A 26,703-nucleotide genomic window follows, 5' to 3' on the forward strand; every position below is an offset into this window, starting at 1 on the left:
TTTACTAAAAATACAAAAATTAGCTGGGCGTGGTGGCACACGCCTATAATCCCAGCTACTTGGGAGGCTGAGGCAGCAGAAGCTCTTGAAGCCAGGAGGTGGAGGTTGCAGTGAGCCAAGATTGAGCTACTGCACTCCAGCCTGGGTGACAGAGCAAGACTCTGTCTCAAAAATTTTTTTTAATAAAAAAAATAAAATGTTAGAATTAAAATTCAAAATTAAAAAGAGAAAAGACTTACGAATTATCTTCAGAACACTGGAGTGAATTAGCCATAAAATGCATTCTATTTCAGCAAAATCTTCATGGGTTCCCAGAATGGTCTTCCCTGGCTGCCAAGTGAACCAGGCTCCCCAGCATTAGTTCACTCCTTGGACCCGCATTTTAGATTCCCCAGATATGCGACTTTCTGCTAATCTCGGATCGGCCCGGAGCAAGACCGGGCCTACAAAGTTTTTCTTTTGGGTTCCAAATGATCCAGTCTCAAGAACAATCTTCACAGGACAGCTCCCAAGACTGCACTGATGAGGGGTAAGTGGCCTGGCCAGCCAGTCCTTAATCCTCTCTCGGTCTGTTGGAGGGGAAAAAAGGGATATCGCAGCCAGAAGCTCACAATTGGGATTAACTATGAAATCTAAGGGGACACCAACCCCACAGTGGCTCTGAAGGAAGCTCACGTCCTCCCTCCTGGTTGGGTCACCCTGCTATGGAAGGAGCAGTGCTATTCAATAAAAGATTGTAATTAAAAAAAAAAAAAATGAGACACGGGAGGTAGTACGATGGCATGGGGAATGCCCAGATGAAGAATCCAGAGACCTAAGTATAGGTTCCAGCTCTGTCACCAGCAGCAGGTATTGGATCAGGCGTCCCATCGCTGAACCTCTGAATCTGTGAAGTGGAGAGTTGGGCTGATGTGCCCCAGCTTCCCCCCTGGCCTAATTTCCCAATTCGAGCTTGTCTTCTGACTCTCTCCTCCTTCCCTGGATTCAGGCTCAGACCTCAAGGGCTGCAGTCCCAGTTCATGGGCGGCTTGCAGGCACCACTCTCTGATGGCAGGGAACAGAATCTTTGGTCCTTTTGTGCATCTTCCCACAGAACATAGTCCCCAGTTCTGCACATGCTGCCTCCCCCGACCCCCCCTCCTCTTTCAGCATCTCTTAGGTTGCCCTGACCAGCAATGTTCACTCCTGGCTCATGTCTTACTATGACAAGTGTCTTATTGTCTCTGCCTTGCTGAGTTGCTAGAGTCTCCAAAGACCCCAGATATGCAGGAGATGCAAGGCTAGGGCATCTCCCCTGAGATTGGTCTGGGATCTTGGGGCCAATGAGGGACTGTTTAGTAGACAGGGACTTACAAACCCCATAGACTGGGGTCATATCCTATGAGAGGTCCCCAACTCTGTCTCACAAAGTGCTCCCCTCTCCCAATCCACACTGGTAGAGTGTTCAGATTGTCTCCACCCTCCAGCCTCAACTGATTGGCCCACAAGTAGACATCTGACCTGAGTGGAACCAATGGGTCCCTGGCCTCAAACTTTGAAATCATGCTAAGAGATTTCAGTCCCACGGTGGCTGGGCCAGTCAAGAAATCCTAAGACCTTGGCCAGGTGCGATGGCTCATGCCTATAATCCCAGCACTTTGGGAGGCCGAGGTGGGCAGATCACCTGAGATCAGGAGTTCAAGACCAGCTTGGCCAACATGGTGAAAACCCATCTCTACAAAAATACAAAAATTAGCCAGGCATGGTGGTGGGTGCTTATAATCGTAGCTACTCGGGAAACTGAGGCAGGAGAATCATTTGAACCAAGGGGCAGAGGTTGCAGTGAGCTGAGATTGCACCATTGCACTCCATCCTGCGTGATAGAGCCAGACTCCATCTCAAAAAAAAAAAAAAAAAAAAAAAGAAAAGAAAAGAAATTCTAAGGCCTTTTCTACACTGGGAACGATAATAGGTTGCAGAGACAGCCTGTTTTCAGGAAAAGAAAAAGAGAAGCGTGAAGCAGAAATACAATAAGGGCTGAAATGGGACTTGGAGACAGTCCTGTGAGCATTCCTGTCCCTGGCAAGTCCCCGGTCAGGGCCTCAGGAGGTGCAGGTTTGTGTGTTTTTAACAGTCCAGTACCCATTACCTTCCAAAACAGGCACCCATTTCCACTATGAGTGCTATGTCTCAATATTTATATTCCCCCCAAATTCATATGTTGAAATCCTTTTAAGATGATGGTATCAGGAGGTGAGTCCTTTGGGATTAGTCGCCTTATAAAAGAGGCTCACAGGAGCTCATTCACCCCTTCCACCATGTGAGGATACAGACAGAAGGTGCTTTCTACAAACCAGGAACTTGGCCCTAACCAGACACCAAATGTGCTGGCACCTTGATCTTGGACTTCCCAGCCTCCAGAACCATGAGAAATACATTTCTTCTGTTTGTGATCCACCCAGTCTACGGCATTTTGTAACAGCTGCCCAAATAAACTAAAACAGTGGGTCACCTTTTGAAGAAGGGTCATTCCAGGCCACTTTCACCATACTGCGGGGAGCCAAATTCTTCTGCCCACTGCCAGGGACTGCCACACACAGACACGTGTTTTCAGCTGGCCTCTCCCAGGTCACAAATCCCACGCAAGTGACTGCAGTGGTGGCTACCTGCCCAGGCGGTCCTGGTAGGCCTCCTGCCCACCCCTCCAGGCTGCCTTGCCTCTGCCTCAGTTGCCATCAGCCTTCTGCCTTGTGTGCCCCCTTCTTTCTGTCTTTAAGTTCCCTTTTGTTTTAGCAAAACCAGAGTTGGTTTCTCTGATTTGCCACTGAGAGGTACTGACTGATATATGAAGTTGTATCAGATGCCTGAGTTCCATGAGACAGTCCTGTATACATCCCCCGGTCCTGTATACATCCCCCGAAATAAGCTCTGTAATCCCAGCACTTTGGGAGGCCGAGGTGGGTGGATCATTTGAGGTCAGGAGTTCGAGACCAGCCTAGCCAACATGGCAAAACCCTGTTTCTACTAAAAATACAAAATTAACCAGGCAGTAGTGGCGTGTGCCTGTAATCCCAGCTACTCAGGAGACTGAGGTGGAAGAATCGCTTGAACCTGGAGGCAGAGGTTGCAGTGAGCCAAGATCATGCCACCACACTACAGTCTGGGCAACGAGTGAGATCCTGTCTCAAAACAACAACAGCAACAACAACAACAACAACAAAAACAAAAAACAAAGAAAACAAACAAAAAAAGACACAAAACTCCTTAGAGGTTAGGGGTGGACTCTGGACAAGTTATTTTACCTCTCTGAGCTTCTCTTTTCTTACCTGGAAAATGATGCTACTAATTCCTGCTGTGCAGAGTAATTGGACAAAACAGCAACAGCAATAATAAAGGTGATCAACAGCACATGACAGATTGTGCTTACTATGTTCTAGGAGCTATTCCAGGAGTCTACATCTAGTAAGAAATTCATTCCACCCTCACAACAACAACCCTTTGAAGTAAGTAATTTTTGCCTCATTTTGAAGGTTGGAAAATTAAGGAACAAAGAGGCTAAGTAATCTCCCCAAAGCCACACAGCTAACACGTGCGGGGGTGCCTCATACATATTATGTTGTTCAGTAAATGGTGGTTATTGTTTGTGCTCGTCAAAAGATTCGACAAACTCAAAAAGTCAGTTTATGATGTAGGTTGCACCCTTTGTGTAAAGGAAAGGTTGAGCTGGGTGCGGTGACTCATGCCTGTAATCCCAGCCCTTTGGGAGGACGATGCCAGTGGATCATTTGAGGTCAGGAGTTTTGAGACCAGTCTGGACAACATGGAGAAACCCCGTCTCTACTAAAAATACAAAAATTAGCTGGGCATGGTGGTGGGCACCTGTAGTCCCAGCTACTCAGGAGGCTGAGGCAGGAGGATCCTTTGAGCTCAGGATTTCAAGGCTGCAGTGAGTTATGATCACACCATTGCACTCCAGCCTGGGTGACAGAGCAAGGCCCTGTCTCTAAAATAAAATAAAATAAAATAAAATAAAATAAAAACAACAGAAATTAAATAAATAAAAAAATTAAAAAGACAAACAGTGCATGTTTGCCCCACACCTGCCCAGTCACCAGTGCTTTCTGCTCTAGTGGATGGTGTCACCAATCCCCAAGCTTCCTGAACCAGCTGTCCAAGGGTTGCCTCTGCTTCTTCCCTCACCCCAAATCCAATCAATTAATCACCAAGCCCAGTCTATCCTGCCTGGATAATCCTCATTTCTCCAGTCCCTAGAGCAGACCACTGTCACCCAGCTGCTGATCTCATTTCCCACATCCCCCTCCAATCCAATCCCACATCACAGCCAAAATGATGCTTCTACAGCACAAATCTGGCCACTCTTCCTAATCTGCAGTGGCTCCCCCTTGACTCCAATATAAAGCCAAACTTCTTTTGACAGTTTATGAAATTCCCTGATCTAGGCCCTACCTATCCCTCCAGCCATCAACTTTGATATTTTCCCTCTGCCATTTAACAAAAATCCGTTGAGCTCCTAATGTGAGCCAAACACTGGGAGAATAAGAAGGCAACATGATTCTGCTCTTATGAGGGCTACACTGGCCTGGGTGGCTCCTTTTTATCTTTGAGATATCAACTTAAATGTCAGTTCCTCAAGGCAATGCTCCTTCTTTCTTTGAGTCGCTTGGTGTGTGTCTCCAGAATGCCTTGCCCTTCTCTACCATAACTTATCCCACACTTGATTGCTGCTCAACCTCTCTCTTTGCTGCCAGAGCCATGGGGATGGGCACTGGCTCTCTTGCTCTTACCTGTGTCCCTGGCACCCAGTGTGGTGCATAGTAGATATTCAAAAAGTAGTTGAGGCTGGGTGCAGTGGCTCATGCCTGTAATCTCAGCAATTTGGGAGGCCGAGGCAGGCGGATCATGCAAGCTCATGAGTTCAAGACCAGCCTGGACAACGTGGTGAAACCCCAGCTCTAAATATATATATATTAGATGGAGTGTGGTGAGGCATGCCTGTAGTCCTAGCTACTCAAGAGACTAAGGTGGGAGGATGGCTTGAGCCCAGGAAGCAGAGGCTACAGGGAGCTGAGATTGTGCCACCGCACTCCAGCCTAGGGGCTAGAGCCAGACTTTGTCAAAAAAAAAAAAAAAAAAAAAAAAAAAAAAAAAAAAAGTAATTGATGATGCCAGGTGCAGTGGCTCACTCCTGTAATCCCAGCACTTTGGGAGGCCAAAGTGAGAGGACCACTTGAGGCCAGGAGTTCAATACCAGCCTTGGCAACATAGCAAGATTCCATATCTATTAAATAACATTTAAAAAATTAACCAGATGTGGTGACACACACCTGTAGTCCCAGCTGCTCAGGAGGCTGGGTGGGAGGATTGCTTGAGCCTAGAGGTCGAGGCTGCAATGAGCCCTGACTCTACCACTGAACTCAAGCCTGGGTAACGGAACAAGACTCTGCCTCTGCAAATGAATAAATAAATATTTAAAAATACAAACAAAAAGTAATCAATGAAAGCCAGGCATGGTGGCACATGCCAATAGTCCAGCTATTCAGGAGGTTGAGGTAGGAGTTCAAATCCAGCCTAGGCAAACTAGCAAGACCCCATCTTTAATTTATATGGTTATAAATATGTATATATGGCCAGGTGCGGTGGCTCATGCCTGTAATACCAGCACTTTAGGAGGCTGAGGTGAGAGGATCACCTGAGGTTGGGAGCTCGAGACCAGCCTAAGCAACATGGAGAAACCCCGTCTCTACTAAAAATACAAAATTAGCTGGGCGAGGTGGTGCATGGCTGCAATCCCAGCTACTCAGGAGACTGAGGCAGGAGAATTGCTTGAACCTGGGAGGCGGAGATTGCAGTGAGCTGAGATTGCGTCATTTTACTCCAGCCTGGGTAACAAGAGCAAAACTCCGTCTCAAAAAAAGAAAAGTATATATCATATATATAATAAATAAATAATAGTTGATAAATGAATGTATAAATATATGAATGAATAGCACTATCCTTATTAAATAATCATACTTCTGGTTTTCCCCCAAGACTGTATGCTTTATTTTTTAAACAGGAAAGGTCATGTGGTATTTATATTTTTCTCCCAGTAGCTGCCACATTGATACTCAGCGAGTCTTGGTTGGATGGATGGAGAAGTGTGTCCCAGTGTGGAAAAATGAGAGTTAGGAAGGATGGTCAAAGTAGAAAGGCAGTTCCTTTAAAGACCGAGGCAAGTGTGGGCGCCCCTGGAACTTGCAATCACTTGATCTACCTACTCTTCAGAGAGGCATGGAGTTCCTTGGTTCTCAGTGTTTGCTGAACATGAAGTCATGTGGGGTGGTTGATAAAATACCAATTTCAAGGCCTCTCCCTCAGAGAGTCCAATTCAATGGGCAATGGGTCTGGGATGAGGGTTGGACACTGGATTTTTCTTTTTTTTTTTTTTTTTTTTTAGAGATGGGGTCTTACTCTGTTGCCCAACCTAGTCTCAGACTCCTGGACTCAAGCAATCCTTCCACCTCAGTCTCCAGAGTCACTGGGATTACAGGGACAAGGCTCTGCACCTGGCTAGAAAATAGTTTTTTGTTTTTTTGTTTTTTTTTTTAGACAGGGCCTCACTCTGATGCTCAGGCTAGTCTTGAATTCCTGGCCTCAAGCCATCCTCCTTCCTCTGCCTCCCAAAATTCTGGGATTACAGGCATGAGCCACTGCACCCAGCTGAGCTGAAAATGAAATTTTTTTTTTTTTTTTTTTTTTTTTTTTTTTTTTTTGAGGCAGAGTCTCACTCTGTCACCCAGGTTGGAGTGCAGTGGCGCAATCTCAGCTCACTGCAACCTCTGCCTCCCAGGTTCAAGTGATTCCCCTGCCTCAGCCTCCTGAGTAGCTAGGACTACAGGCGCGTGCCTGACTAATTTTGTTTTTTTTAGTAGAGATGGGGTTTCACCATGTTGGCCAGGCTGGTCTTGAGCTCCTGACCTCAAGTGATCCACCCACCTCAGCCTCCCAAAGCACGGGCATTGCAGGCGTAAGACACCGTGCCCAGACTGAAATATTTCTTGTAGAGATGGGGGTCTCCGGCTGGGGGCAGTGGCGGGCGCCTGTAATTCCAGCTACTTGAGAGGCTGAGGCAGGACAGTCGCTTGAATCCCAGAGGCGGAGGTTGCCGGGAGCCGAGATCGCACCATCGCACTCCGCCTGGGCAACAAGACCGAAACTCCGTCTCAAAAACAAACAAACAAACAAACAAAAACCACACACACACACTAAAAGAGAGATGGGAGTCTCACTATGTTACCCAGGCTGGTCTTGAACTCCTGGGCTCAACCAGTCTTTCTGCCTCAGTGACCCAAAGTGCTGGGATTATAGGCATGAGCCGCCACACGCGGCCAAGTCTCTTAATTTTAAGGGGCATTTTATCATTGTGCATGTTTGTACTAAAGAACGTTTCAGTTGGATACTAGCTTGCCTTTAACACCTTTCTAATACTTGCTAAGTTCCCTTTATAAGCAGTAGAAAGGAAGCCACAGGCTCAGAACCTTCTTCAAGAAGAAATACCTGCATAGAAGTGAATAACACTGCTGTTTTATTTTTTCCATTATATGCACTTTCAGGGTTACTTCTATCTAAATACAAAGTGATAATAATTTTCCTTTTGTCACAGTAATAGCATGTTTTCATTTCAAATAATTTTTTAGGCAAAAAGCAAGTGATTAGGCTTTAAGAATGACTATTCAATAAATAATAGTAATGTGATTTGTGTATATTGCAAAATCATGATGATGGTATGAAAATGATAGAAAATTGGAAAATACTGAATGAGGTGATTTCTGTGCTCCCCTACTAAACAATCAGAGAAATTGCTAGCTTTATCATTTTTATTCATGTATTCACTTACTCATTCCGCTGACACTGATTAAGCCCACCCTAGCTTCCAGACGTTATATTAAGCATTTTCCCACAAAATATCTATTTCATTGCAAAAATAGATGAGAAATATACACAGAACCATCTTTGTCTCACTCATTGCTGTATTCCAGCACCTAGCACACTGTGAAGGCGCTCAAAACTTTGCCTTTGCATTATAGGGGCATTTTTGAGTCGAGATTCAACTTTTTTTTTTTTTTTTTGAGACAGGGTCTTGCTTTGTTGCCTTGCTGGAGTACAATGGCATAATCATAGCTCACTGTGGCCTCGACCTCCTGGCCTCACGAAATTCTCCCTCCTTAGCTCCCCCACCAACCCCCACCCTCCACCAAATAGATGGGACTATAGGGGCATACCACCATGCCTGGCTAATTTTCTTTCTTTTTTTTTTTTTTTTTTTCGAGACAGGGTCTCACTCTGTCATCCAGCCTGGATTGCAGTTGTGTGATCACTGCTCACTGCAGCAGCACTGAACTCCTGACCTCAAGCAATCTTCCCGCCTTGTCCTCCCAAAGTGCTGGGATTACAGACATGAGACACCACGCCCCAGTCAGGCCAGCGGTTTCACCATGTCGGCCAGGCTCGTCTCAAACTCCTGACCTCAAGTGATCCTCCCACCTCGGCCTCCCAAAGTGCTGGTATTAGAGGCATAAGACACTGTGCTCGGCCCACTTAGGCAAATTATAACCCCCTTAGGCTCCCAATCCCATCTCGCCTCTACTTTAAAGCCTAATGTGACCTTCTCAGTGGAGAGAGAGCCCTTCTTCCTCAGAACTCCTGCTCATTTAGAGTTTGTATACATAACATGGAGACTCAACAGAAAGAATGATACAATTGCCTCTTCTATTATTACCTCCAAATGGTTTATCTAATTTCCTTGTGTAGACTATGAGCTCCTTGGTGAGAGAATCACTTCCATTTTATGTGCTCTGTCACAGGGCTCCAAAAAAGTCCCCCTTGTTCTAGAGATAACCAAAACCAGTTTCTGTTGCTTGCAATCAAACTACTCCCTAACTTATCCACCATGAACAAGGGGTGGGAAAAAAATTTTGAATTAAGTTAAATAAATGCTACTAAGGACAACTTAATCGTCACACATGTTGCTTAAGAGATTCCCTTACATCTCAGGCAGGGCCTATTTACTTGTATTTTAAATTCATTCTTCACAAGCTCAGTTATGCAGTTTTTATCAAAGTTATAAATGAGTATTAGGAAAACAGCTGCGGCAGGTGCTTCCATGAGAGAAAGAGCTGATAGCCCAGCCAAAACGAAGAGAGAAAAGCCACACATGGCAGAGACAGCCAAAAATTCAGCAATCGCAGTGATTTGGGTAGAGGTTAAAAAAAAAAAATTCATGAGCTCAATAGGACTGGATGATAGCCCAGTATAATAGGCAGTGTTCCTGATGGTGCCCTGAGTCATTCAGTAGGTTTAATTTTCTGGTATCTTCTATCTGCAGATAGCATGGAACTGAATAATTCATTTTAGAAAATTTCTAACCCAAATGTCTACTTAAGAAAAAAAAAAGGTGTGGGACTCTGTAGAAGGTTCACACTTGAAGAAATCCATACATTCATGGATCTCTTCATTCAACACATATTTATTGAGCACCTACCCTGGACCAGGCACTGTCCTAGCTCAAGGATAGATGGATGATCAAGACAGATGAAGTAGATGCAGTGGGACACACCTATAGTCCCAGCTACTCGGGAGGCTGAGGCAGGAGGATTGTTTGAGCTTGAGAGTTTGAGACCAGCCTGGGCAACATAGTAAGACCCTGTCTCTAAAAAAGAGACAAATTAGATTCCTGGCATTTATTTTATTATTTATTTATTTATTTGAGACACAGCCTTGCTCTGTCACCCAGGCTGGAGTATAATGGCACCATCTCAGCTCTCTGCAACCTCCGCCTCCTGGGTCCAAGCAATTCTCCCGCCTCAGCCTCCCGAGTAGCTGGGATTAGAGGCACCCGCCATCATGCCCAGTTTATTTTTGTATTTTTGTAGAGACAGGGTTTCACCATGTTGGCCAGGCTGGTCTTGAACTCCTGACCTCAGGTGATCTGCTTGCCTCCGTCCCAAAGTGCTGAGATTACAGGTGTGAGCCACCTCGCCCAACCTGCAGTTTATTTTAGATGGGGAAAAGACCATAATCAAAGAAACACTTAAATAAACAAGATTCTTTTATTTTATTTATTTTTTGCAAGTGGTTTTATTTACATACTGCCTTTTAAAAGGTCACTAAAGTTAACTGGACAATAAACTAGGCAGACATCGCTTTACAAAAAAAAAAAAAAAGGAAAGAAAGCTCAAAATGTCACTTATAGAGAACCCACAGTTCAGTCTTATTCACAACAAAGAGAAAAGAAATTTTCGATCATACTAGAGGAAACTCAGCCATAAGTTTGGAATCTGCACTCAAACTACACATACAGTGAGGACGATATTCTGCTGATACAATTGATAGGCTGCTGTGCTTGTCCACTGTTTGTCTGATATTGACAATTATAAACAGGGCAGTGCAACCAGTGTTTGAAACAATCCTTACAGTGTGGCAGTGTCAGGCACAACATTTCACGTCTCTTCACACCGCTGGTTCTCTTTGGGTACCTGGGCTTCCTCCTGCTCAGTAGAGTCAGTTTTGGTATCGACGGAAGACTGTTCGTGCGAATCTCCTCAGGAGCTTTCCCCTTGATCAAATAGGCAACAGTCTTGCATGGAACATCAAACAGACCTTTGATGTCTAAGTAGTTTACAGCCAAAATGACTTCAAAAAGTGTCCCTGGGTCAACTTTCAGGAATTCTTGGTCCCAAACAGGGATAGCATCTGTTCGCTCTTCTTAGTTCTCATCAGCTTCTGGAGGAGAGGAGGGTCATCCTTTTGGTTGGTGAACCACTGAATTGCCTTTTTTTTAAAAAAAAAAAAATTGTTATTATTATTTATTTATTTTTGAGATGGAGTCTTGCTCTGTGGCCCAGGCTGGAATGCAATGGCATGATCTCAGCTCACTGCAACCTCCAGCTCCTGGGTTCAGGTGATCCTCCTGCCTCAGCCTCCTGAGTAGTTGGGACTACAGGCATGCTGCCACCATACCTGGCTAACTTTTGTATTTTCAGTAGAGACGGAGTTTCACCATCTTGGCCACGCTGGTCTCGAACTCCTGATCTCATGTGATCCGCCGGCCTCAGCCTCCCAGAGTGCTGGGATTATAAGCGTGAGCCACCGTGCCTAGCCTGAACAACCTTTTTAATATTGCTGCATTAACATTTGGCAGAGGAACTGGGTCATTATCTCCTTCATCATTCATTCCCAAATCTTCCAACATGATCTTGAGAGTCACAGATTGTTTGGCAATTTCCACATCAACTTCAAATATCTCTCCATCAGAACTCAGCAACTTAATTGAAGGTATTATGGGTGTTGGTTCTTAAGGAGACAGCCAGCCAGAGGCTAAGGACAGCTTGATGGCCTCAGCGGAGAAACAGGAAAGGCAGAGGACGGGGCCTCTGCAGCGACGCAGCATCTGCTCAAGCAGGATCATTTTAAATAGCAATGTGTTATACTATATATGGAAATATATCAGAGTGATATTATAGTAGATAGCGCCTGGGTGGGTGGGGGGGGAGATAAATTATATTGGGTGATCTGAGGAAGAACATCTAAAGTCATTCCTTTCTCCACTTTTTTATTTTTTGAAAATAATTTAGGACCGGGCGCTGTGGGAGGGATGACCTGGGAGGAATGACCTTCCCAGCACTTTGGAAGGCCAAGATGGGCAGATCGCTTGAGCTCAGGAGTTTGAGACCAGCCTGGGCAAAATAGTGAGACATCATCTCTACCAAAAACATAAGAAATTAGCCGGGCGTGGTGGCGCATACCTGTAATTCCAGCTACTCGGGAGGTTGAGGTGGGAGAATCACTAGAACCAGGGAGGCAGAGGTTGCAGTGAGCCGAGACTGTGCCATTGCACTCCAGCCTGGGTGACACAGCGAGACTCTGTCTCAAAAAAACAAACAAACAAACAAAAAACCCTATTTTTAATTATTATGCATACATTAAGTTGTACATAGTTATGGGAACTTCCTGCGTTTGTACCCTCCTAAATCCCAGAGGTACCTGTTTTCGGCTGGAAGACTCTTTGCCTCAGAGAGCTATTGGCAGCTGCCCTGAGCTGGAGAGAAGGAAACAAAATAACCACATCCTTTTGTCAAAGAGATCGTTGAGTAAAGTTAAGAGTCCTGGCTTGTAGAAGGAAGTTTTTTTGCAGTACCTAGATCAACACATCCTGTAGCCAATCTGAAAGGCTGTCCAAGCAGGACCCGGAACATAAGTCAGCAATGGGTTAAGGGCTCTCAGTGGAGAAGGCGGTTTGATTCCCCTGGTTTAGCCGTCAGGGGCTCGGCCCCCACATGCAAGAGTTGATAACCAAACAATGATTGTCACTAATTCACTGAAGGTTTGAAGCTGTTTTAGCCCCGATGTGCTCTGTGCTCAGTCATCCAGAAGTTACCTAGGGTGGAGGCGTTTCATGGTCTGACACTTTGACACAGAGCCATGTGACGAGCAATCTCTCAATGATTCCTCCAAGGCCAGCAACTATCCCACCCTGGCTGCCAAGTACAGTCTATGACCCCTATGCATGCCCTCCAGCTGCCGACTCTCTCAGCAAACTCACTTCTTTGTCCGTCAGAATATCTGGCATTTTCCCCTAAAGGCTGGTTATAAAACTTCCACCTGCTTCCAGCAAAAATATTCAAGCAGATTCCAATTTTGCTTCACATGCCGCAAGAATGTGAATAATCCCATTTAGGAAGATGCTTGATTAAGTTTTGAGAACCCGAATCAACTTGGTCATTCTTCAACCCCTAGAGCAGGGCTGTCAAGAGAAAAAACACTTCTTCATCAACTATTGCCCAGAGAGGAGTCTCGTTAGGCTGGTTCCAAACACAAGGAGTTCCTGTAAGAGGCAGTAATGTGATTTCCACACGCGAAGTCCCTCAGACCAGTGCAGACTCTTTGGCCCCAGTGAACGTGTGCTCCGGGAGACAGCTGGCCTCTGACAAAAACCAATGTCCCCAATGCAGAGAGAAGAGAGGGCCTGTATCATCAGGGCTGTTATGTCATTCATCCTTCCAGCTGCCCAGCCTTTTAGGTGGAAAGACTCATAAACCAAATTCACTGAGCCATTACCTATATGAAAAGTGTGTTATCAGCTGAGTGCAATAGCTCATGCCTGTAATCCCAACACTTTGGGAGGCTGAGACAGGAGGATCATTTGAGGCCAGGACTTCAAGACCAGTCTGGGCAACATAAGGAGACTCTGTTTCAATATTTTAAAATTCTAAAGAAAAATAAAAATACGTTATCACATTATTTAACAGGTTGGTAGCAAAGTCTCCCTCTGATCTGCCCCTGCCAACTGCTGTGGTAACTCCCTCCTGCAGGAAGCTATGAAAGAAGAAGGCTGGGCCAGGCACGGTGGCTCAAGCATGTAATCCTAGCACTTTGGGAGACCAAGGTGGGTGGATCACCTGAGGTCAGGAGTTTGAGACCAGTCTGGCTGACATGGTAAAACCTTGTCTCTACTGAAAATACAAAAATTAGCTGGGCATGGTGGCAAGCGCCTATAGTCCCAGCTGCTCGGGAGGCTGAGGCAGGAGAATTGGTTGAACCCGGGAGGCGGAGGTTGTGGTGAGCCGAGATCACGCCACTGTACTCCAGCCTGGGCAACAAGAACAAAACTCCGTCTCAAAAAAAAAAAAAAAAAAAAATGCAAAATTAACCGAGCGTAGTGGCAGGCACCTGTAATCCCAGCTACTCGGGAGGCTGAGGCAGGAGAATTGCTTGAACCTGGGAGGCAGAGGTTGCAGTGAGCTGAGATCACGCCACTGCACTCCAGCCTGGGTGACAGAGAACAACACCATCTCAAAAATAAAACAAAATTAAATTAAAATTAAAAAATAAAAGAAAGGAGAAGCCTGGCAGCTCTGAGAACAGGTACCTCTGTCCTTGTAGTTCCCTGCGTCTGTCTCCCAAACCTGAGCTAAGACAAGCACATGGCTTCAAGGTGGCAGAGTCCTCATCACAGCTGGGAAGAGAAGAAAAGCCCTTGCTTTAAGACCTGCACTGGGTACCTTGAAAACTGGTGTGTTTCAACAGACAAGAATTCCTTTGCTAAATTCTTTTTTGTTGTTGTTTTTGTTGCTGTTTTTGAGACAGAGTCTCGCTCTGTCACCCAGGTTGGAGTGCAGTGGTGCGATCTCGGCCCCCTGCAACCTCTGCCTCCTGGGTTCCAGCGATTCTCCTGCCTCAGCCTCCTGAGTAGCTGGGATTGCAGGCGTGAGCCACTGCACTTGGTCCCCCCTTGCTAAATTCTATCAAAGGAATATTTCCCCCACAGGGGTACCCGGTGTGATCTCGCATATATGAATATCTAAATAGTTTCCCTCCATTACTGCCGAGGTGGAACTAAGGGGCCTATAAAGTGTGAAATGAGAAATGGTTGCTGCGTGGTTTAATGCTAATTACCACTCAGGTGATGTGGCTAAAGCTTCCACATTCTTACAGCTCCTGAAATCAGAATCTGGTTAGCGGCTATTTTAAGACTGCATTATAAAACCTGCCTCCAAATGCTTTCTAAATAAGGAGACTATTATGGGCTGCCACCCATCTTTCCCTCCTGTTAATCATTTCAAGGATTTATGTTGTATACACAGGGTGACTACTAACCAATTAAAACATTAAGGACATTTTTTAATTTGAATGATTTAGTTGAACTTTAGAAGAATCCTCCTTCCCCACCATCCCTCTACATCTTTTAATTTAAGTACCTGAATTCTATCACAGTCTATTAAAAGTATAAATAAATAAGTTCTAAGTCTACTGATAAAAGCTAGGGAAATGGTTTTTATTTTTAAATAACATATTTGTGTTAGAATGATTGGCTTAATTACAGAACTAAAAACAATTGTGAACCCTAGACTTTCTCTTCCCGAGTTGTGCTGTTTTAATTGCTTCAGTGGTAGGATAGCCAATCCACTCATTTTGTTCTATTTTCCAGGTTTCCAACCTGCCATATTTATACTAAAAATCATTGGTGATTCTGCAAGACAAAAAAACATTTAGTGACATGTAGTTCTCCCAATATCTTTACTGAGTTACAAAATTACTAATAACAGGCATAGTCTTTCCCTCCAAGCTAACTTTCTTGTGTCCATATATCTGACCAAAGTCAGAATCCAATTAGTCATCTTAGAATATTGTTTCGACTTTGCAAAAAAAAAAGAACATTGTTTCAACTCTAATACCCACTCAACCTGCACCTAATCCAATCAATCAACAGCCCAAGTTGATCCCATCTCTGAATTAACTTTTTTTGTTTGTTTGTTTAACAGAGATGAGGTCTCACTATGTGGCCCAGGCTGGTCTCAAACTCCTAAGCCCAAGGAATCCTCCCACCTCAGCCTCCCTAAGTGTTGAAATTACAGCACCTAGGCAGCCACTGCACCCAGCCTGAATTAACTCTTTAACCCTTTTTTTTTTTTTTTCCTGAGAGAGTCTCACTCTGCTGCCCAAGTGGAAGTGCAGTGGCACAATCTCCATTCACTGCAACCTCAGCCTCCAGGGTTCAAGCGATTCTCCTTCCTCAGCCTCCTGAGTAGCTGGGACCACAAGCCCATGCCACCAACATCTGGCTATGTTTTGTATCTTTGATAGAGACAGGGTTTCACCGTATTAGACAGGCTGGTCTCAAACTCCTGACCTCAAGTGATCTTCCCTCCTTGGCCTCCCAAAGTGCTAGGACTACAGGCGTGAGCCCCCACACCCAGCCCTGAATTAACTATTGAATCCACACCCCCTCCCCAGGCCTGGTACCACTGTTGTAGCTCAGGACCTGGCTGTGCCTCACCAGGATAGTGAGTGTAATAACCCAATGGGTTCACCTTGGCCACTGCCTAGACAGAGCCAATTTATCAAGACAGGAAGAATTGCAAAAGAGAAAACAGTAAAGAGTAATTCACGCAGAGTTAGCTGTGCAGGAGACTGGAGTCTCATTATTACTCAAATCAGTCTCCCTGAGCATAGGGGAATCAGAGTTTTTAAGGATAATTTGGTGGGTGGGGGGACAGCCAGTGAGTCAGGAGTGTTGATTGGTTGGGTCAGACGTGAACTCACCTGGGTGAGTTCCACAAGAACACAGATGGATGGGGGCCACAGGATCAGATGAGCCAATTTATCGACCTGGGTGGTGCCAGCTGATCCATCAAGGGCAGGGTCTGCAAAATATCTCAAGCACTGACCTCAGGCTTTACAAAGTGATGCTATCTCCAGGAACAGTCAGAATCTTGTAGCCTCCAACTGCATGACTCCTAAACCATAATTCTCATCTTTTGACTAATTTGTTAGTCTATAAAGACACTCTCGTCCCCAGGCAAGAAAGGGGTTTGTTTTGGGGAAGGGCTGTTATCATCTTTGTTCTAAACTATAAACTGTAAGCTAAGTGCCTCCCAAAATTATGTCTAGGAATGAACAAGGACAGCTTGGAGGTTTGGCTCGCTCTCAGCTCACTGCACCCTCTGCCTCCCAGGTTCAAGCAATTCTCCTCCCAAGTAGCTGGGATTACTGGCATGGGCCACCACGCCCAGCTAATTTTTGTATTTTCAGTAGAGATAGGGTTTCGCCATGTTGGTCAGGCTGGTCTCGAACTCCTGATCTCGTGATCTGCCTGCCTCGGCCTCCCAAAGTGCCAGGATTACAGGCATAAGCCACCATGCCCAGCCTGTTTTTGGGGGCTTTGAGACAGGGTCTTACTCTGTCACTTAGGTTGGAGTGCAGTGGCACGATCCCAGCTCACTGCAGCCTCGACCTCTTGGGCTCAAGCGATCATCCCGCCCCTCAGCCTCCTAAGTAGCCGAGACTACAGGCACGCACCACCATATCCAGCTAATTTTTGTATATTTTATAGAGGCAGGGTTTCGCCATGTTGCCCAGGCTGGTCTTGAACTCCTGGCTCAAGTGGTCCACCCACCCTGGCCTCTCAGAATTCTAGGATTACAGGCGTGAGCTACCACCGCACTCAGCCACGTGATGTTCTAAACACAAATCAGAACCTTAGTTCCGTGTCCACCATATGCAAAGTCCATGGTCTTTGGAATGGCCCATTGAGGACATTTCTTGCCTCCCCCAGGCCAAGTTGGGACCCCTCTCTCAGACCTTCATGTATGTCCCGTGCACTGAGGATTCCACAGCATTTTAATTCTTTGCTTGCAAAATTATCTCCCTCAAGGCCAAGCACAGTGACTCACACCTGTAATCCCAGCACTTTGGGAGACCAAGGCAGGCAGATCTCTTGAGGCCAGGAGTTCGAGACCAGTCTGGGCAACAGGGTGAAACCCTGTGGCTACTAAAAAAAAAATACAAAAATTAGCTGGGTGCAGTGGCACATGTTTGGAATCCCAGCTCCTTGGGAGGTTGAAGTGGGAAGATCGCTTGAACCTGGGAGGTTGCATGAGCCAAGACCATACCACTGCACTCCAGCCTGGGTGACAGAAGTAGACCTCATCTCAAAAAGCAAACACACAAACTGTCTGCCTCACTAGACTATGAGCATCCTAAAGGAGGGAGCTCTGTTTTTCCCAGCACCCCACACCGAGAAAATGGTTTAAAAACAAACAAACGAAAGATTGCTTGTAGATAAAAAGAAAAGGCCAGGCATGGTAGCTCACTCCTGTGATCCCAGCACTTTGGGAGGTTGAGGCAGGTAGATCACCTGAGGTTGGGAGTTGGAGACCAGCCTGACCAACATAAGGAGACCCTGTCTCTATAAAAGAAAGAAAGAATAGAAGATGAGCAATAGGAGCCCATTGAGCTTCACATACTGTGATAGTCCACAAATATGTCTTGTCAGCCTGCTCACCTAACTTCCCAGCATGAAAAAGGGGATTCCAGTAGAGTGACCATTGCCGCATCCAGTCTATTTGGGGAGAATCCCCTAGCAGCAGGCCAGCTTTGAGTATGTGTGACCTATACCATCATACAGGATCCCACACTTAAAAAGCCCTTACATTTAATTTAACGCTCTTCTGTTACTATCTTAAAATTCTTTTTTTTTTTTTTTTTTTTTTTTTTTGAGGTGCAGTCTCACTTTGTCACCCAGGCTGGAGTGCAGTGGAGCGATCTCGGCTCACTGCAACCTCCGCCTCCTGGGTTCAAGCGATTCTCCTGCCTCAGCCTCCTGAGTAGCTGGGACTACAGGTGCGTGCCACCACACCGGCTAATTTTTCATTTTTAGTAGAGATGGGATTTCACCATGTTGTCCAGGCTGGTCTCAAACTCCTGACCTCAAGTGATCCGCCCACCTCAGCCTCCCAAAGTGCTGGGATTACAGGCATGAGCCACCATGCCTGGCCTCAGCCATCACGCCTGGCTGAAATTCTTTGTGGGTTTTTGTTTGTTTGTTTGTTTGTTTGTTTGTTTGTTTTTGAGATGGAGTTTCACTCTTGTTGCCCAGGCTGGAGTGAAATGGTGCGATCTTGGCTCACCGCAACCTCTGCCTCCCAGGTTCAAGCGATTCTCCTGCCTCAGCCTCCTGAGTAGCTGGGATTACAGGCATGCGCCACCATGCCTGGCAAATTTTGTATTTTTTTTTTTTTTTCAGTAGAGATGGGGTTTCTCCATGTTGGTCAGGCTGGTCTCAAACTCCTGACCTCAGGTGATCCACCCACCTCAGCCTCCCAAAGTGCTGGGATTACAGGCATGAGCCACCGCGCCCGGCCTTAAATTCCTAATAAGTTATTAACAATGAGCTCACATTTTCTATCAGCACTGAGTTCTGCAAATTCTGTAACCGGTCCTGCCTAGTGGATATGGAAATCATAAGGGCTGGGGACTCAGATCCTCCTGCTTCCTTCTCCCCGTTTCATCCTCTCATGCATATATTCACCAAGCAGTCATTATCTGCAGACTGAGGGAATACTTTTAGTGTTTCTATCTACTGCTATTTTTCAGCATTATGTCGTCAATTTTTTTTTTTTTTTTTTTTTTTTTGGAGACAGAGTCTCTATCTGTCGCCCAGGCTGGAGTGCAGTGGTGTGATCTCAGCTCACTGCAGCATCCGCCTCTCGGGTTTAAGCAATTCTCCTGCCTCAGCCTCCAGAGTAGCGAGGACTGCAGGCTTCCGCCACCACGCCCGGCTAATTTTTGTATTTTTAGTAGAAATGGAGTTTCATCATGTTGGTCAGGATGGTCTCGATCTCTTGACCTTGTAATCTGCCCGCTTCAGCCTCCCAAAGTGCTGGGATTGCAGGCGTGAGCCACCGCGCCCGGCCATATGTTATCACTACTGAATTTAATAAAATACATATTTATTTGAAAGAGTTTCTTAATTTTATGTGACATTTTATCTATGAATATATCTTCTACCTAAGAAAGTCCTCATTAGGTACCAGTCTGTCTCTAACAGTTTTCTAACACTTGCTAAGTTCCCTTTGTAACTTAGAGTAGGCTACAGGTTGAGAACCTTTCCCAAGCAGAAATATCTGATTAGAATTGAACAGCTCCTGGTGGTACTTTTCACCTCCTGGGAGCCAGGAGCCCAGGCACACCTAAGCACTGTCACTTAGATGCTAATACCCAGGAGATGAAGAGGTGATAAGAAGCTCTCTCGGGGACATCACAGTTGCAGTATCCCTACTGGCCATCACCTGCAGGACTCCTCTCCACAGCTCCTTCTCAGCTCCCACCCATCTTCACAACCTGCACCTTTGGGCAGCCACTGATTTCCAGAGCCCCCACAGACTTCCAGTAGATTCCATTTCCATTTGAGGAAGAGTGAGTGGGTTGCTGCTGCTGGTCACATGGGAGAACTTTCTAAAAAGTGATAAAAATCAAAACTGCTTTCGCTGCAGGTTCTTCTTCCTTTCACTTGTCCCCACCCCTCACATGGTAGTAAGAGATGAAGACAGCTGGGCTTCTGGGTTGGGTGGGAACTTGGGGAACTTTTATGTCTAGCTAAAGGATTGTAAATGCACCAATCAGCACTCTGTAAAATCTCACCAATGAGCACTCTGTGTCTAGCTAAAGGATTGTAAATGCACCAATCAGTACTCTGTAAAATGGACCAATCAGCAGGATGTGGGTAGGACCAAATAAGGGAATAAAAGCTGGCCACTCGAGCCAGCAGCAGCAACCCACTCGGGTCCCCTTCCATGATGTGGGAGCTTTGTTCTTTTGCTCTTCTCAATAAATCTTGCTGCTGCTCACTCTTTGGGTCTGCACTACCTTTATGAGCTGTAACACTCACCGCAAGGATCCGCAGCTTCATTCCTAAAGTCAGCAAGACCACAAACCCACCGGGAAGAAAAAACGACTCTGGACACGCCACCTTTAAGAGCTGTAACACTCACTGTGAAGGTCTGCAGCTTTACTCCTGAAGTCAGCGAGACCACGAACCCACCGGAAGGAATAAACTCCAGACACATCTGAACATCTGAAGGAACAAACTCCGGACATGCCATCTTTAAGAGTTGTAACACTCACCACAAAGGTCCACGGCTTCATTCTTGAAGTCAGCAAGACCAAGAACTCACCGGAATGAATAAATTCTGGACACAGTAGGTAGGAGTGCCTGGTGATAGATAACACAGTTGACTGCCTCCAGGGGCCGCAGCCAAGCTCTGCCCTAGCCCCTGGCCACATGGAGCACACGTTTGGCATTTGACTCAACAGGTAGTTGTTGTTAGTTCCCCACCCTCTCTCTCTATCTGATCCACCTAGGAGTAACACCTGAAGGTTACTTTGGCCTCACCAGGTGCACAGTCTGTCCCAAACCCTTTGTGTGTGTGTGTGTGTGTGTGTGTGTATACATATGTGTGTGTGTGTGTGTGTGTGTATACCTATATGTGTGTGTGTGTGTGTGTGTGTGTGTATATATATATATATATATATATTTTTTTTTTTTTTTTTGAGATGGAGTCTGCCTCTGTTGCCCAGGCTGGAGTGCAGTGGTGCTATCTTGGCTCCCAAGTAGCTAGGATTTCAGGCACGTACCACAATGCCCAGCTAATTTTTTGTGTTTTTAGAAGAGATGGGGTTTCACCATGCTGGTCAGGCTGGCCTCGAACTCCTGACCTTGTGATCCACCCACCTTAGCCTCCTAAAGTGCTGGGATTACAGGTGTGAGCCACTGTGCCCAGCTCAGAGCCAAGCTCTTTTACCACTAAACACTACTGCCTTCCCCGGACCATCTAGCTAGCTGTGGTCCACTGTGACCTCAGATATCTTTCTAGAACTAATGCATTCATACCAATTCTGTGCCAGCGTCCTACATGCATAAACATGCCATCTTATAATAGTGCCTACTGAATGGCATTGCTTTTCACTAAGAGTCGCTCCAACTGCCCACCCCAATCTATTACGAAGGCTGGTGGTAAGAGTTCAGAGTGGGGGCAAAGGTGGAAGTTCAGAGCTGGAGGACCGGGTGTGTAGAAGCTAAAAGGGATGAACGAGATGGCTTCTGTGAGAAGTACATACAGTGGATGGATCAACATTTCCTGCCTTCTCCTAGGGTGGGTCTTCCTCCATAGCAGAGGCTGGAAGGTTAAGAACCACAATTCCCAAGCTCTAGGATTCCAGATGCTGATGAGGTTCCATCAACCAGCAGGAAGCAACAAGGATAAGACCCCCCCTTCTTATCCTTATCCTGCTGCTTCCACTGTTTCTCGTGGCAAGGGTCATTCCTGTGGAATCTGGCTTTCCCGCAGTGTCTTCCCAAACCAGCCAGTAACAAAAGAGTCAGTAATTTCCTTGCTGCCTGACCTCCCACTTCTTTTTTTCTTTTCTTTCTTTTTCTTCCTTTCTTTTTTTTTTTTTTTTTGTTTGTTTGGTGGAGGGAGAGGGGATGGAGTCTCGCTCAGCTGTCCAGGTTGGAGTGCAGAGGCATGATCTCCGCCCCCCGGGTTCAAGCGATTATCCTGTCTCAGCCTCCCGAGTAGCTGGGATTACAGGTTCACATTACCACACCCGAATAATTTTTGTATTTTTAGTAGAGACGGGATTTCACCATGTTGGCCAGGATGGTCTCGATCTCTTGACCTCGTGATCCACCTGCCTCGGCTTCCCAAAGTGCTGGGATTACAGGCATGAGCCACCGTGCCTGGCCTTCTTTTTTTTTTATTTTTTTTTATTTTTTTGAGACGGAGTCTCACTCTGTCCCCCAGGCTGAAGTACAGTGGCACGATCTCAGCTCACTGCAACCTCCACTGCCGGGGTTCAAGCAATTCTCGTGCCCTAGCCTCCCAAGTACCTGGGACTATAAGCGTGTGCCACCATGCCTGGCTAATTTTTTTGTATTTTTAGTAAAGACAGGGTTTCACCATGTTGGCCAGGCTGGTCTTAAACGCCGGACCTCAGGTGATCTGCCCGCCTTGGCCTCCCAAAGTGATGGAATTATAGCCATGAACCAGCATGTCTGGCATATCTTCCCCCTTCTAAAACTCAGAGGGGTACCTTCAGCCTCCTGATCAATTCTGTAATCAATATTAATTTTCCTTCAGCCTAAACTAGCTAGCCAGCTAGAGTAGATTATGTCTGTCACTGACTCCTGACCAATACAGCATTGAGATGAAAATCTGACCATGACTGGGGTGCAGAGGAAATTTCGTTGCCAAAGACTTCATTTAAACAAAAAGCATAGAGAATAGCATGACAAACATCTTTGTACCCCCCACCAAGTTTCAAAAATAAAATTGAGGCTGAGCGAGGTGGCTCACATCTGAAATTCCAGCAATTTGGGAGGCCAAGGCAGGCGGATCACTTGAGGTCAGAAGTTCGAGACAGCCTGGCCAACATAGCAAAGCCCCTGACTCTACTAAAAATACAAAAATTAGACTGGCATGGTGGCACCACTTGTAATCCCAGCTACTTGAGAGGCTGAGGCACAAAATCATTTGAACCTGGGAGGCAGAGGTTGCAGTGAGCCGAGACTGGGTCACTGCCCTCCAGCCTGCAATACAGAGTGAGATCCGTCTCAAACAACAACAACAACAAAAAATGACCGGGTGCAATGGCTCACGCCTGTAATCCCAGCACTTTGGGAGGCCGAGGCGGACAAATCACCTAAGGTCAGGAGTTCAAGACCATCCTGGACAACATGGTGAAACCCTGTCCATACTAAAAATTCAAAAATTAGTCAGACATGGTGGTGGGTGCCTGTAATCCCAGCTACTGGGTAGGCTGAGGCAGGAGAATCACTTGAACCCGGGAGGCAGAGGTTGCAGTGAGCCGAGATCTCACCACTGCACTCCAGTCTGGGTGACAGAGCCAGACTCCATCTCAAAAAAAAAGAAGGAAATAAAATTGATACCTCTGTTTCCTCTTTACCACTTAAAACCCCCACCTCTTATTTCAAGGACCTATCATCTTGAAGTGCCTGTGTATGTGTGTACATTTTTACCTCTTATGTAGCCCACATATCCCTGACTTTGTGTGCCGCCTTCTACAACTTGCTTTTTTTCCTCAACATTATGTTTTAGAGATTTACCAATACTGATATACGGTCAGCCCAGTTTATTCTTTTTTTTTTTTTTTGAGACAGAATCTTGCTCTGTCACACAGCTGGCATGCGGTGCAGTGGTATGATCATAGCTCACTGCAGCCTCAACCTCCTTGGGCTCAGGCGATTCTCCTGCATCAGCCTCCTGAGTAGCTGGGAGCCCAGGCATGCGACAACACGGTTGGCTTATTTTTTAATTTATTATAAAAACAGGGTCCTAGCCAGGCGCGGTGGCTCACGCCTGTAATCCCAACACTTTGGGAGGCTGAAGTGGGTGGATCGCCTGAGGTCAGGAGTTCGAGACCAGCCTGGCCAACACAGTGAAACCCTGTATCTACTAAAAATACAAAAAAGTAGCTAAGCGTGGTGGTGAGCACCCATAATCCCAGCTACTAGGGAGGCTGAGGCAGGAGAATTGCTTGAACCCGGGAAGCGGAGGCTGAAGTGAGCTGAGATCACACCACTGCACTCCAGTCTGGGTGACAGAGCCAGACTCCATCTCAAAAAAAAAAGAAGGAAATAAAATTGATGCCTCTGTTTCCTCTTTACCACTTAAAACCCCCACCTCTTATTTCAAGGGCCTATCATCTTGAAGTGCCTGTGTATGTGTTTACATTTTTACCTCTTATGTAGCCCACATATCACTCCATTGCACTCCATTGCAACAAGAGCAAAACTCTGTCTCAAAAAACAAACAAATAAACAACAACAACAACAAAAAACAGGGTCTTACTATGATGCCCAGGATGGTCTTGAACTCCTAGGCTCAAGAGATCTTCACGTTTCAGCTTCCCAGAGTGCTAGGATTATAAGCATGAGCTACCAAACCCAGCCCTCAGTTTATCACCCAGGCTGGAAAGCAGTGACTCAATAACAACTGATTGCAGCACCTTCCTGGGCTCAAGCCGACCTCCCGAGTAGCTGGAACTATAGCCATGTCTGGCTAATTTTTTTTTTTTTTTTTTTTTTTTGTAGAGGTGGAGTTCTGCCATTTTGCCCAGGTTAGTCTCAAACTCCCGGGCTCAAAGGATCTTCCCGCCTCGGCCTCCCAAAGTGCTGAGATTATAGCTGTGAGCACCATGCTCAGCCAGTTTATTCCTTTAAACAGTTGGATGGTATTCCATGCATGAACATATTATCTGCATGGTTACATCACAGTTTATTCTGCTATCGATGAGGGACGTAATTTAACTTTCTGAACTCTAACTGGGAATGGCATTTCAAATGTCTTCAGGACAGACAAATAAGAGAAATACATGAAATGCTTTGCAGAGCAACAATAATGACCGGTGCCCATGGTGACCAAGGCATTCACATTTCTGTCTTAAAACTGCACTGGCTGGGCACGCCTCATCCCTGGAGCATCAGTGTCCACGGTGGTGTCCCCAGTCTCTGTGCTTACGGTTGAGGCTTCTTAAGACAAAGACCCATGACAAACCGTACCAGATCACTTTCAGGAAATGAAAACAAAGTGGGTGACTGGCTTCCCATCCCAACAGCATGCGCCTGAGTTCTGGGAAGATGCTGGTGATCTCACTGACCAATCATGGAGCCGTTCTAACACCTTTGCCAGGAATTCTGGATGAAACCGGTAGCTCAGTGCAAACAATTCAGGAGTTTCTCAATAACCAGGGCTGGAGATGAGTTACTTTGTCACTCAAAGCTACTGAATCATGGAAAGTGGAGATGCATTTGCTATGGTTCAGTTCCAGTCAGTAGAACTTCCCTGGACACTGTGGGAAGAAGGAGAAAAGAATGGCTTTGCAGACAAACATGCATAAATCCCAGTTCTGCCTCTTTCTTTGTTTTGTTTTTGTTTTGTTTTGGTTTGGTTTTTGTTTGTTTGTTTTTGAGATGGAGTGTCATTGTGTCGCCCAGGCTGAAGTGCAGTGGTGTGATCTCGGCTCCCTGCAACGTCCACCTCCTGGGTTCAAGCAATTCTCCTGCCTCACCTTCCCGAGCAGCTGGGATTACAGGCGTGCACCACCACGCCCGGCTAATTTTTGTATTTTTAGGAGAGACAGGGTTTCGTGGTGTTGGCCAGGCTGGTCTAGAACTCCTGAATTCAGGTGATTCACCCACCTTGGCCTCCCAAAGTGTTGGGATTACAGGCGTGAGCCACCCCAGTTCTGCCTCTTTCTAAGTGAATGACCTTGGACAAATGTTTCCTCTCTCTGAGCTTTAGTTCCCTTATATCTAAATGGAAAATTAAAATAATAACTGGGCTGGCGTGCTGGCTCATGCCTGTAGTCTCAGCACTTTTGGAGGCCAAGGCGGGTGGATCACCTGAGGTCAGGAGTTCGAGACCAACCTGACCAACATGGTAAAACTCCATCTCTACTAAAAATACAAACAAAAACAAAAACAAAAAAACAAACTAGCCAGGCATGGTGGTGGGCACCTGTAATCCCAGCAACTTGGGAGTCTGAGGCAGGAGAATCATTTGAACCTAGGAGGCAGAGATTACAGTAAACTGAGATCACGCCATTGCACTGCAGCCTAGGCGACAAAAGTGAAACTCCATCTCAAAAATAAAAATAAAATAGTAAAATAAAATAGTAACTGGACGTGGGTGATCTGGTTTCCTTTCCTTTGGGTAACAGCATCCAGATTTGCTTCTGGGGAAACACGCCTCTGCCACTTGTAGTCCATACATTTTGGATCATGCATCACTGCCCTTAACTTCAGAGGTGATATGGGACGCTGACCACCAGCAAGACTTACCGTGTCCCTGGCCAAATCACTGGTTCACAGGCAGGCATATCATGCAGTCAGAGCCAGTGCCATACAATGAAACTTTTATTGGAACATCAAGTGCTTTTTTACTGATGTACTTGAACTTGGGGAGAGTGTACCTCTCCCTGATATACTTGAACTTGGGGAGGATGTGAGCCTACAGTTGCAGGAGTCACTAAAAGTGATTTTTTTGTTCTTGCTTTCTTGAAGACAGGGTCTCGCTCTGTCACCCAGTCTGGAGTGTACTTGTGTGGCGTGTTCACAGCTCACCACAGGCTCCACTGCTCAACCTCCCTGGCTCAGGAGATCCTCCCAACTCTGCCTTCCAAGTAGCTGAACTACAGGCAAGCCACCATGCCCAGTTAATTCTTTTTTTTTTTTTTTTTTTTTTTAGACAATCTCTCTCTGTCACCCCGGCTGGAGTGCAGCAGCACAATCTCTGCTCACTGCAACCTCCACCTCCCGGGTTCAAACGATCCTCCTATCTCCTTCTCCCAAGTAGCTGGAATTAC

General features: G+C 46.0%; 1 pseudogene; it reads right to left on the bottom strand.

Moving 5' to 3' along the window:
• Window positions 1-10,478: 10,478 nt before the first annotated feature.
• LOC126954461 (S-phase kinase-associated protein 1-like) overlaps window positions 10,479-26,703 on the bottom strand; it is a 48,093-nt pseudogene continuing 31,868 nt past the window's right edge.

Source organism: Macaca thibetana, chromosome 5 (genome assembly GCF_024542745.1).
Source record: "Macaca thibetana thibetana isolate TM-01 chromosome 5, ASM2454274v1, whole genome shotgun sequence".
NCBI lineage: Eukaryota > Metazoa > Chordata > Mammalia > Primates > Cercopithecidae > Macaca > Macaca thibetana.